We start from the raw sequence: 12,178 nt of genomic DNA, 5'->3' as shown, positions 1-12,178 counted from the left end.
CTGATAAACAACTTCAGCAAAGTGGCTGGGTATAAAATTAACTCAAATAAATCAATTGCCTTCCTCTATACAAAAGAGAAACAAGCGGAGAAAGAAATTAGGGAAACGACACCCTTCATAATAGACCCAAATAATATAAAGTACCTCGGTGTGACTTTAACCAAGCAAGTAAAAGATCTGTACAATAAGAACTTCAAGACACTGAGGAAAGAAATTGAAGAAGACCTCAGAAGATGGAAAGATCTCCCATGCTCATGGATTGTCAGGATTAATATAGTAAAAATGGCCATTTTACCAAAAGTGATCTACAGATTCAATGCAATCCCCATCAAAATACCAATCCAATTCTTCAAAGAGTTAGACAGAACAATTTGCAAATTCATCTGGAATAACAAAAAACCCAGGATAGCTAAAGCTATCCTCAACAATAAAAGGACTTCAGGGGGAATCACTATCCCTGAACTCAAGCATTATTACAGAGCAATAGTGATAAAAACTGCATGGTATTGGTACAGAGACAGACAGATAGACCAATGGAATAGAATTGAAGACCCAGAAATGAACCCACACACCTATGGTCACTTGATTTTTGACAAAGGAGCCAAAACCATCCAATGGAAAAAAGATAGCATTTTCAGCAAATGGTGCTGGTTCAACTGGAGGTCAACATGTAGAAGAATGCAGATCGATCCATGCTTATCACCCTGTACAAAGCTTAAGTCCAAGTGGATCAAGGACCTCCACAATAAAACCAGATACACTCAAACCAATAGAAGAAAAACTAGGGAAGCATCTGGAACACATGGGCAGTGGAAAAAATTTCCTGAACAAAACACCAATGGCTTACGCTCTAAGATCAAGAATCGACAAATGGGATCTCATAAAACTGCAACGCTTCTGTAAGGCAAAGGACACTGTGGTTAGGACAAAACGGCAACCAACAGATTGGGAAAAGATCTTTACCAATCCTACAACAGATAGAGGCCTTATATCCAAAATATACAAAGAACTCAAGAAGTTAGACCGCAGGGAATCAAATAACCCTATTAAAAATGGGGTACAGAGCTAAACAAAGAATTCACAGCTGAGGAATGCCGAATGGCGGAGAAACACCTAAAGAAATGTTCAACATCTTTAGTCATAAGGGAAATGCAAATCAAAACAACCCTGAGATTTCACCTCACACCAGTGAGAATGGCTAAGATCAAAAACTCAGGTGACAGCAGATGTTGGCGAGGATGATGAGAAAGAGGAACACTCCTCCATTGTTGGTGGGATTTCAGACTGGTAAAACCATTCTGGAAATCAGTCTGGAGGTTCCTCAGAAAATTGGACATTGAACTGCCTGAGGATCCATTATACCTCTCTTGGGCATATACCCAAAAGATGCCTCAACATATAAAAGAGACACGTGCTCCACTATGTTCATCGCAGCCTTATTTACAATAGCCAGAAACTGGAAAGAACCCAGATGCCCTTCAACAGAGGAATGGATACAGAAAATGTGGTACATCTACACAATGGAATATTACTCAGCTATCAAAAACAACGAGTTTATGAAATTCGAAGGCAAATGTTTGGAACTGGAAAATATCATCCTGAGTGAGCTAACCCAATCACAGAAAGACATACATGTTATGCACTCATTGATAAGTGGCTATTAGCCCAAATGCTTGAACTTCCCTAGATCCCTAGAACAAACGAAACTCAAGACGTATGATCAAAATGTGAATGCTTCACTCCTTCTTTAAATGAGGAAAAAGAATACCCTTGGCAGGGAATGGAGAGGCAAAGATTAAAACAGTGACGGAAGGAACACCCATTCAGAGCCTGCCCCACATGTGGCCCATACATATACAGCCACTCAATTAGACAAGATGGATGAACCAAAGAAGTGCAGACTGACAGGAGCCGGATGTAGATCACTGCTGAGAGACACAGCCAGAATACAGCAAATACAGAGGCGAATGCCAGCAGCAAACCACTGAACTGAGAATAGGACCCCTGTTGAAGGAATCAGAGAAAGAACTGGAAGAGCTTGAAGGGGCTCGAGACCCCATATGTACAACAATGCCAAGCAACCAGAGCTTCCAGGGACTAAGCCACTACCTAAAGACTATACATGGACTCACCCTGGACTCTGACCTCATAGGTAGCAATGAATATCCTAGTAAGAGCACCAGTGGAAGGGGAAGCCCTGGGTCCTGCTAAGACTGAACCCCCAGTGAACTAGACTGTGGGGGGGAGGGCGGCAATGGGGGAGGCTTGGGAGGGGAACACCCATAAGGAAGGGGAGTGGGGAGGGGTATGTTTGCCCGGAAACCGGGAAAGGGAATAACACTCGAAATGTATATAAGAAATACTCAAGTTAATATAAAAAAAAGACAACACACCCCTCCTTTTAAAAAAGACACCTATTGGATTATTGGGACCAATTGTATGGTCACAGCCTTTGGCTAATTTATGGTTTAACTGTGGCTCATCAACCACCGATGGAACCAAAACTAAGTGGAAAGCTTTATCGTATAGTGTAGGGGATGGAATGGCCATTACTGACGATGGAACCACCAAATCAGCAGAAATGCTGAATTAACATCAGCACTCTTGGCTATAAGAAAACAGCTATGGAAGTCAAAAAGAAAAATCTATATCTTCTATGGTTCATGGTGCATTTGCAATGGTATATCATTCCAATCTAATGAAAAAAACACCAAATAAATAAAAGACAAAGATATTTGGTCAAGGAAGGCATAGATGGAAATCTCAAAACTTAGTAAGTTCTTTAAAATTCATGTAGCCCAGGAAGGCACCCACATAAATAATACAGAAAAAAACCTATAAAAATAGTGAAATAGTGAACAAATTAACATCAGGTTCAGTTAATATTAGAATATAAAAACTTGTATTGGAACTAATTCAGAATGAATCAGCAAGGATGATAGATCATACACTTTGTAAACCTTAAAGTTCACACTTATCACTAAAAATGAGGGCAAATGGAGAGCCTAGTTAAATTAGGACAACCCTAAGTGAATAAGTATCAAAAGGAATCCAGACTGGAAAATTAAGAAACCAGAGAATGTTAGCATAATTAGTAAGGAAGAAGTCCTAAAGTTACATCAAATATTGGGATATAGACCATATGCCTTTTTCCAGTGGTTTGATAACAGTAACCTGCAGGTATCTTGGCAGACTTGTAAACAGCCATTAGAGACTGCCATGTTTATCCAGCACTTAAAACTAGATTAAGACATTGAGTGTTACCTGTAACATGATCTCATAAACAATTTAATTATAGTCTACAAATAGATTTCATTGGACTATATGTCTACATCCTTCTAGATGTAGGCACAGGTCTTGGATTAGCTAAAGTTTGTCTTAGATCAGGCCTGTTCACAGCAATATACACAACCTGGTGTTGGATAGCCTGATAAATCTGCCTAGTAATTGTTGAGCCAGATCAAGGAACACAATTTCCAAGATCTAAAGAATAGAGTTGGTCCCAGTCTATGGACGTACAAGGAGACATTCATCTAGCATCAAAGGCAGCTGCATCTAGTAATATAAAAAGATGGAATGAACTATAATATTATAATATCCAAGTTATTATAATTTAAAGATATTCCTTTGAAATTTTTTCTATGAGTTAATTGTGAGACCAAGATTAAAGAGAGCCTCTTTTTAAGTTATTAAATCAGACTTAGAGTTATAACAACCACCATATAATTCTAGAACACACAGAATAATTCTTTATAACAGAAATATTCAAACTTTAAATAGACAATAAGTGTTCCCTGGAACAGGTGTTATAATCTGGAAAACAGGTAAGAGGGGAAATTTGAACCTTAGAAATTTAGATGAGCATAATGTGTCTAGGACATAATCCAATATATTTGATCTACAGTTTATCAATAGTAATCATTTTAGAATTAATTTATTCAACAATGTGGCTAACTGGACATTATATCTTCTGCTCAGAAACAAAGAAACTGCACATGGCAAGGTAAGGAAATAACAAATTATACACTGAGTCTCACAGAAACTTTTACAAGAAAAAGAAAGGACTTGAGATGGAACAATGTCAAGATATTGATCAGGGCTCAAGCATCGAGGATATTGTTTCTTGGACTCCTTCTTTTGAATTCTATACATTTAATATTACCGAATAAGCCAATCATAGGCCCTTTAACCGCATGATTTTTCACCTTACCATCACCAAAACCTTTCAATTCATCAGAATGAGGGACACCATAACCATCATCATCATCATCAACAACAACAACAGCAAAAGGAGCAAGGAAAAATTAACTATCATACCAAGAGCTATCATAACAAATAAGCCAAGAGTTAAGTATCATATTGGTGACTTACTTTAATGCACCATGAATGGACTCCTACCAGAATACAGGGACCATGAATAGTATATCCCAAATTTCACATATACCAGGCATGAATTCAATGCTCAAAATATGCTCATTTAGAAACTATTATCAATACACTTTGGTTCAGATATTGTGTTAAATTGAGAAGTGCTAATGCCCATATTGTACCAATTATGAGAACTATAGTCAGCAATAAGCAAGAAGAAGATAAAAACATCATTTGTAATGAAAGAAACCCACTGAAATGCCATTTAATAGAGATTTGGAGAAACATCACAGCAGCATCATTCACCTATAACTTCTACTGGAAAGAAATATCTCTGAAATCATCTTTCACATTATAATGAAGAACAAGGGGAAAATAATATTTGAGATGCCAGGCTGGGAAGACTCCATATTTAACTGAGAATTTTCAACAAACACAAAATTCTTCTCAGCATTCTTTGCCATATATATATCCAAATTGGGACAAGAATGAGGAGCCAGTTCAGTAGACTGAGGAGACATCAATATCAACCACAATAAACCCATGCAATCTCATGATTTGGCACAATTGAATCTTTCACCCAGACCCTGATAGCAAAACATCATAGAATCATTCTCTATCTTGGAATACAAACCCACGACCATATGGACTTCACCATTTTGAGTTATACCCGCAACTGAACAGGCAAAACATGATTGTGTTGTATGTGGCCAAGTTTATGAACCTAACCTACTATGGAAAATAGACACATGGAATAAACACCTGATATGAAATGCAGAAAATTATTCATTTCCTTCTAGAAATGAGTATCTAGAAATTGAAGCATTGGCGACATGACATTACAGATTTCCATTGATCTTGACTGATTTAGTGCCACAACCCTTTGCATCTTATGATACTGAAGCTCCACCCATGAGGGTAACTCATACAGACAACTGGATATTCTGTGCCTCCATGGTGTTCTACAGGACTCAGATTATACAATAACAGAGACAGCCATATTTTGTTCAGATGCAACCTATATACCACCACTGGTTTTGATGCAAAAGGCTTTATCCTTCATAATACAATTTCTGCAGTGGGTACCATCCAATGGAATCTGGACTAATGTATTGACCTATGTCAATTCTTGCATATAGAATGGCCTCACAATGTAAACACCCAATTCATACTGGACGTATAAGGGTAAGCTTATTCAAATAGACTTAAAGTCTATCAATGGCTCCATTACAACTATTAGTTTGAAAGTGAAAGCCTTGCCTTTTATTTGGGAATGTGTTTTTTTAAAACCTGGTTTATATCAAACTTGGAAAAAATATAAATTAGGTAAAATATGCACATGCCCTAGGAATCACAGCAATAACCAATGATTTATATTATTTTGATTACTTTATGTTTAATTGCTATAAATTTATTTATTGCAGTTTTGTTTGTGATTGGAATATTCATTTTATGTTTTGGGATATGGGTTGAATTTGTAAATTGTGAAATTGTTAATTATTCTTTTTAATATTAAAATTTAATTTTTTCTTTATTGTAAACTTTTGATGTATTATCGGTAATGATTCTTAGAGAAAACCTAGCATAGTATCTCATCCCTGTGATTAGAGAGCTGGTGAGTTCAGTGTGAGAGAGCCCATGGGCTGCAGGTATGCAGGTGTCTCTCTATTTTTTTTTAAATTAACTTGAGTATTCCTTATTTACATTTCGAATGTTATTCCCTTTCCCGGTTTCCGGGCAAACAACCCCCTAATCCCTCCCCCTCCCCTACTTTATGGGTGGTTCCCCTCCCCACCCTCCCCCCATTGCCGCCCTCCCCAAAAAATCACGTTCACTGGGGGTTCAGTCTTAGCAGGACCAAGGGCTTCCTTCCCCTTCCACTGGTGATCTTACTAGGATATTCATTGCTACCTATGAGTTGAGAGTCCAGGGTCAGTCCATGTATAGTCTTTAGGTAGTGGCTTAGTCCCTGGAAGCTCTAGTTGCTTGGCATTGTTGTTCATAAGGGGTCTCGAGCCCATTCAAGCTCTTCCAATTTTTTCTCTGATTCCTTCAACGGGGGTCCTATTCTCAGTTCAGTGGTTTGCTGCTGGCATTCGCCTCTGTATTTGCTGTATTCTGGCTGTGTCTCTCAGGAGAGATCTACATCTGGCTCCTGTCTGCCTGCATTTCTTTGCTTCATCCATCTTGTCTAATTGGGTGGATGTTTATGTATGGGCCACATGTGGGGCAGGCTCTGAATGGGTGTTCCTTCTGTCTCTGTTTTAATCTTTGCTTCTCTATTCCCTGCCAAGTGTATTCTTGTTTCCCCCTTTCAAAGAAGGAGTGAAGCATTCACATTTTGATCATCCGTCTTGAGTTTCATGTGTTCTAGGCATCTAGGTAATTCAAGCATTTGGGCTAATAGCCACTTATCAATGAGTGCATACCATGTGTGTCTTTCTGTGATTGGGTTAGCTCACTCAGGATGATATCTTCCAGTTCCAACCATTTGCCTATGAATTTCATAAAGTCATTGTTTTTGATAGCTGAGTAATATTCCATTGTGTAGATGTACCACATTTTCTGTATCCATTCCTCTGTTGAAGGGCATCTGGGTTCTTTCCAGTTTCTGGCTATTATAAACAAGGCTGCTATGAACATAGTGCAGCATGTGTCTTTTTTATGTGTTGGGGCACATTGTGGGTATATGACCAAGAGAGGTATAGCTGGATCCTCAGGTAATTCAATGTCCAATTTTCTGAGGAACCTCCAGACTGATTTCCAGAATGGTTTTACCAGCCTGCAATCTCACCAAAAATGGAGGAGTGTTCCTCTTTCTCCACATCCTCGCCAGCATTTGCTGTCACCTGAGTTTTTGATCTTAGCCATTCTCTGGTATGAGGTGAAATCTCAGGGTTGTTTTAATTTGCATTTCCCTTATGACTAAAGATGTTGAACATTTCTTTAGGTGTTTCTCAGCCATTCGGCATTCCTCAGCTGTGAATTCTTTGTTCAGTTCTGAACCCCATTTTTTAATAGGGTTATTTGACTCCCTGCGGTCTAATTTCTTGAGTTCCTTGTATATTTTGGATATAAGGCCGCTATCTGTTGTAGGATTGGTAAAGATCTTTTCCCAATCAGTTGGTTGCTGTTTTGTCCTAACCACAGTGTCCTTTGCCTTACTGAAGCTTTGCAGTTTTATGAGATCCCATTTGTCGATTCTTGATCTTAGAGCATAAGCCATTGGTGTTTTGTTCAGGAAATTTTTTCCAGTGCCCATGTGTTCGAGATGCTGCCCTAGTTTTTCTTCTATTAGTTTGAGTGTATCTGGTTTGATGTGGAGGTCCTTGATCCATGTGGACTTAAGCTTTGTACAGGGTGATAAGCATGGATCGATCTGCATTCTTCTACATGTTGACCTCCAGTTGAACCAGCACCATTTGCTGAAAATGCTATCTTTTTTGATTGAATGGTTTTGGCTCCTTTGTCAAAAACCAGGTGCCCATAAGTGTGTGGGTTCATTTCTGGGTCTTGGATTCTGTTCCATTGGTCTATCTGTCTGTCTCTGTACCAATACCATGCAGTTTTTATCACTATTGCTCTGTAATATTGCTTGAGTTCAGGGATAGTGATTCCCCCTGAATTCCTTTTATTGTTGAGAATAGTTTTAGCTATCCTGGATTTTTTGTTATTCCAGATGAATTTGCAAATTGTTCTGTCTAACTCTATTAAGAATTGAATTGGTATTTTCATGGGGATTGCATTGAATCTGTAGATCACTTTTGGTAAAATGGCCATTTTTAATATATTAATCCTGCCAATCCATGAGCATGGGGGATCTTTCCATCTTCTGAGGCCTTATTCAATTTCTTTTTTCAGAGTCTTGAAGTTCTTATTGTACAGATCTTTTACTTGCTTGGTTAAAGTCACGCCGAGGTACTTTATATTGTTTGGGTCTATTATGAAGCATGTCGTTTCCCTAATTTCTTTCTCGGCTTGTTTCTCTTTTGTGTAGAGGAAGGCTACTGATTTGAGTTAATTTTGTACCCAGCCACTTTGCTGAAGTTGGTTATCAGCTTTAGTAGTTCTCGGGTGGAGCTTTTGGAATCACTTAAATATACTATCATATCATCTGCAAATAGTGATATTTTGACTTCTTCTTTTCCAATCTGTATCCCCTTGGCCTCCTTTTGTTGTCTGATTGCTCTGGCTAGAACTTCAAGAACTATATTGAATAAGTAGGGAGAGAGTGGGCAGCCTTGTTTAGTCCCTGATTTTAGTGGGATTGCTTCAAGTTTCTCTCCATTTAGTTTAATGTTAGCAACTGGTTTGCTGTATATGGCTTTTGCTATGTTTAGGTATGGGCCTTGAATTCCTATTCTTTCCAGAACTTTTATCATGAAGGGGTGTTGAATTTTGTCAAATGCTTTCTCAGCATCTAATGAAATGATCATGTGGTTTTGTTCTTTTAGTTTGTTTATATGATGAATCACGTTGATGGTTTTCCATATATTAAACCATCCCTGCATGCCTGGGATGAAGCCTACTTGATCATGGTGGATGATTGTTTTGATGTGCTCTTGGATTCTCTTTGCCAGAATTTTACTGAGTATTTTTGCATTGATATTCATAAGGGAAATTGGTCTGAAGTTCTCTTTCATTGTTGGCTCTTAGTGTGGTTTAGGTATAAGAGTAATTGTGGCTTCATAGAAGAAGTTCGGTAGTGCTCGATCTGTTTCAATTTTGTGGAATAGTTTGGATAGTATTGGTATGAGGTCTTCTATGAAGGTCTGATAGAATTCTGCACTAAACCCGTCTGGACCTGGGCTCTTTTCGGTTGGGAGACTTTTAATGTCTGCTTCTATTTCCTTACTAGTTATGGGGTTGTTTAATTGGTTTATCCGTTCCTGATTTAACTTCGGTACCTGGTATCTGTCTAGGAAGTTGTCCATTTCCTGCAGATTTTCAAGTTTTGTTGAATATAGGCTTTTATAGTAAGATCTGATGATTTTTTGAATTTCCTCTGAATCTGTAGTCATGTCTCCCTTTTCATTTCTGATTTTGTTAATTTGGAAACACTCTCTGTGTCCTCTCGTTAGTCTCGCTAAGGGTTTATCTATCTTGTTGATTTTCTCAAAGAACCAACTTTTGGTTCTGTTGATTATTTGTATGGTCCTTTTTGTTTCTACTTGGTTGATTTCAGCTCTGAGTTTGATTATTTCCTGCCTTCTACTCCTCCTGGGTGTATTTGCTTCTTTTTGTTCTAGAGCTTTTAGGTGTCTGTCAAGCTGCTGACATATGCTCTTTCCTGTTTCTTTCTGCAGGCACACAGAGCTATGAGTTTTACTCTTAGCACAGCTTTCATTGTGTCCCATAAGTTTGGGTATGTTGTACCTTCATTTTCATTAATTTCTAAGAGGTCTTTAATTTCTTTCTTTATTTCTTCCTTGACCAGGTTATCGTTGAGTAGAGCATTGTTCAATTTCTACGTATATGTGGGTGTTCTTCCCTTATTGTTATTGAAGACCAGCTTTAGGCCGTGGTGGGACGCCCATAGCACGCATGGGATTATTTCTATCTTTCTGTACCTGTTGAGGCCCGTTTTTTGACCAATTATATGGTCAATTTTGGAGAAAGTACCATGAGGAGCTGAGAGGAAGGTCTATCCTTTTGCTTTAGGATAGAATGTTCTATAAATATCTGTTAAGTCCATTTGGCTCATGACTTCTCTTAGTCTGTCTACGTCTCTGTTTAATTTCTGTTTCCATGATCTGTCCATTGATGAGAGTGGGGTGTTGAAATCTCCTACTATTATTGTGTGAGGTGCAATGTGTGTTTTGAGCTTTAGTAAGGTTTCCTTTACGTATGTAGGTGCCGTGGTATTTGGGGCATAGATATTAAGGATTGAGAGTTCATCTTGGTGGATTTTTCCTTTGATGAATATGAAGTGTCCTTCTTTATCTTTTTGATGACTTTTAGTTGAAAATTGATTTTATTTGATATTAGAATGGCTACTCCAGCTTGCTTCTTCTGACCATTTGCTTGGAAAATTGTTTTCCAGCCTTTCACTCTGAGGTAGTGTTTGTCTTTCTCTCTGTGGTGTGTTTCCTGTAGGCAGCAGAATACAGGGTCCTCATTGCGTATCCCGTTTGTTAATCTATGTCTTTTTATTGGGGAGTTGAGGCCATTGATGTTAAGAGATATTAAGGAATAGTGATTATTGCTTCCTGTTATATTCATATTTGGACATGAGGTTATGTGTGTGTGCTTTTCTTCTCTTCGTTTTGTTGCCAAGACGATTAATTTCTTGCTTTTTCTAGGGTGTAGCTTGCCTCCTTATGTCGGGCTTTACCACTTATTATCCTTTGTAGTACTGGATTTGTAGAAAGATATTGTGTAAATTTGGTTTTGTCATGAAATATCTTGGTTTCTCCATCTATGTTAATTGAGAGTTTTGCAGGATACAGTAACCTGGGCTGGCATTTGTGTTCTCTTAGTGTCTGTACGACATCAGTCCAGGATCTTCTGGCTTTCATAGTCTCTGGTGAAAAGTCTGGTGTGATTCTGATAGGTCTGCCTTTATATGTTACTTGACCTTTTTCCCTTACTGCTTTTAATATTCTTTCTTTATTTTGTGCGTTTGGTGTTTTGACAATTATGTGACGGGCGGTGTTTCTTTTCTGGTCCAATCTATTTGGAGTTTTGTAGGCTTCTTGTATGTCTATGGGTATCTCTTTTTTTAGGTTACGGAAGTTTTCTTCTATGATTTTGTTGAAGATATTTACTGGTCCTTTGAGCTGGGAGTCTTCACTCTCTTCTATACCTATTATCCTTAGGTTTGATCTTCTCATTGAGTCCTGGATTTCCTGTATGTTTTGGACCAGTAGCTTTTTCCACTTTACATTATCTTTGACAGTTGAGTCGATGATTTCCATGGAATCTTCTGCTCCTGAGATTCTCTCTGCCATCTCTTGTATTCTGTTGGTGAAGCTTGTATCTACGGCTCCTTGTCTCTTCTTTTGGTTTTCTATATCCAGGGTAGTTTCCATGTGTTCCTTCTTGGTTGCTTCTATTTCCATTTTGAATTCCTTCAACTGTTTGATTGTGTTTTCCTGGAATTCTTTCAGGGATTTTTGTGATTCCTCCCTATAGGCTTCTACTCGTTTATTTATGTTTTCCTGGAATTCTTTCATGGATTTTTGTGATTCCTCTCTGAAGGCTTCTACTTGTTCATTTATGTTTTCCTGTGTTTCTCTATGGGAGTTCTTCACGTCTTTCTTGAAGTCCTCCAGCATCATGATCAAATATGATTTTGAAACTAGATCTTGCTTTTCTGGTGTGTTTGGATATTCTGTGTTTGCTTTCGTGGGAGAATTGGGCTCTGATGATGCCATGCAGTCGTGGTTTCTGTCGCTTGGGTTCCTTCGCTTGCCTCTTGCCATCAGATTATCTCTAGTGTTACTTTGTTCTGCTATTTCTGACAGTGGCTAGAATGTCGTATAAGCCTGTGTGTCAGGAGTACTGTAGACCTGTTTTCCTGTTTTCTTTCAGCCAGTTATGGGGACAGAGTGTTCTGCTTTCGGGCGTGTAGTTTTTCCTCTCTACAGGTCTTCAGCTGTTCCTGTGGGCCTGTGTCTTGAGTGCACCAGGTAGGTCACTTGGAGCTGGAAGGTTTGTCTTACCTGTGGTCCCAAGGCTCAAGTTTGCTCGTGGGGTGTTGCTTATGAGCTCTCTGCAGGGGCAGCAACCAGGAAGATCTTTGCCGCCCTTTCCGGGGCTTCCGTGCACCAGGGTTCCAGATGGCATTTGGTGTTTTCCTCTGGAGTCA

The sequence above is a fragment of the Rattus norvegicus genome, chromosome 12 (genome assembly GCF_036323735.1).
Source record: "Rattus norvegicus strain BN/NHsdMcwi chromosome 12, GRCr8, whole genome shotgun sequence".
Taxonomy (NCBI): Eukaryota; Metazoa; Chordata; class Mammalia; order Rodentia; family Muridae; genus Rattus; species Rattus norvegicus.
This window is presented reverse-complemented; position numbering follows the sequence as displayed.